The sequence below is a fragment of the Danio aesculapii genome, chromosome 9 (genome assembly GCF_903798145.1).
Source record: "Danio aesculapii chromosome 9, fDanAes4.1, whole genome shotgun sequence".
Taxonomy (NCBI): domain Eukaryota; kingdom Metazoa; phylum Chordata; class Actinopteri; order Cypriniformes; family Danionidae; genus Danio; species Danio aesculapii.
Window position 1 is genome coordinate 39,873,079 of NC_079443.1, and position 1,821 is coordinate 39,874,899.

A 1,821-nucleotide genomic window follows, 5' to 3' on the forward strand; every position below is an offset into this window, starting at 1 on the left:
TATCAACTTAAGCGCATACATTAAGAAAAAAAAACATACCAACAAATAAAAAGGTAAATAATAATGTGGCTTAACAAAAACTACAATTGTACAATCACACAATACACTCTACTCTAAAGAAAAAGAATCAATTTGCTGGAACAAGAACTTGGTCTATATTTGACAATAAAAAATGTCCTTGGATATATTTCCTAAACGGGTCCCAAATTTTCTTAAACTGGTTAGATGAACCTCTAGACAGTCTAATTTTTTCCAACTCTAGGAAGAAGAGGACATCACAGATCCACTGTGTTGGGGTTGGAGGTGACTGATCCTTCCACCTAAGCAATATTAGTTGTTTGGCCAGGAGCACAATAAAAGCTATGCAGTCAGATTGTCTTTTTGTAAGATTAAATGATGTGGGCAAAATTCCAAAAATCAGTGGGCAAGGGGAGATAGTTTAAAAAATAGTGTCCCAAAAGCTTTATACAAGACCAAAGCATATGTGCATGAGTGGCTGGGGTGGAATTACAGTGAGTAAAAGCAAGATCTATATGCTGAAAGTGCTCTGAGAGCTTTAGGTTTGTTCAGTGTATATGATGCACAATTTTGCACAGCAGAAGTTCATCAGAGTCAGAGGACTTGTGAATTCTGTATAAGACTAATTCCCAATCCTCATCTGAAAATTTAATTCCCAGATCGTCTTCCCACACAGATTTTATTTGGGAATGGTATGTATCAGTTGGTGCAACATCTTTATAGTAGAGTAATGATATAATCCCGTTCCAAATTGTGCGCCTCTCCAGTATCAAATTATCAGCTCTGCATCTATGTCAAATGATATACCTAGACCTCTGACTGCTGTGAGAGACATCCATACAGGACTGACAGACACAACACTGACTCTCCTGATTCTGAATCAAGTACCAGCTCTGCCCAAACCTCACCCCCATTTCTTAGAAGGGTTGTCTCTATAGTGATAAGGGCTCTTGATCCGCGCCAGGCCTTCATTCAGCTTTTCTAATTTGAGGCAGTGGAGAGGATGGAAGAGCGCCTCGTTTCTCTGAGTGTCTCTCTCACTTTGCCTCCACTATACTTCATCTCTATGACAACTGGACACAAACCACATCTTTTTCATTTGGCTTTGTAACACTGGCAGGCTTCTGAGGCTTGAAGGGTGGCGTTTGTTTACTAAGCTGGAAAAGAAAGCCCATTGTGAATATCAGCTAAAGCGTACATGGGTGTAAACATGTCGGCTTGATTTAACAGTCCTCTCGAGGTTCATTCATATTTTATAGGTCTCTAATTTCCGCCCGGAGATGAATGTGGTTACAGTGAGTGTGAGATTCTGTTGCTTAACATTTGAGACATGTAGTTAAGACAGGGTGTGTTACACGCTTCACAACCCACACAAGGTTTGACTGAATGTTCAATTAAAAGGTGCAGTCGGTCCATCCGTTAGCATAATATCTTTGAAGCATATCTCCCTCCCCTGCCGTCCAAAGCCACGCCTCCTGAAATCACGAACGCGAACGTTAGAAAACTTTATAGTACTTGATAGTACTACAATTCCCAGTGAAAAACTGTATCATATCTAGCACGTTTTCAGTTGTGAAGAAAGAAAACTTGTCATAATGTGCAATATCTCATGCATGCAAGGATCGCCGGTCTCACTCTCTCACGCGCTTTGTCCTAAAGCGACTGCTGTATGGTTAGTGGTTGGCCGGCGGCGTGCAGCAATTACACTTATTAGAAGCAGGCTAGGCAGAATAGTGCTATTTACTGATGTTTGGTTGTTAAACTAAATAAAAATCTACATTATCGATGCTGTAAAAGGACCTT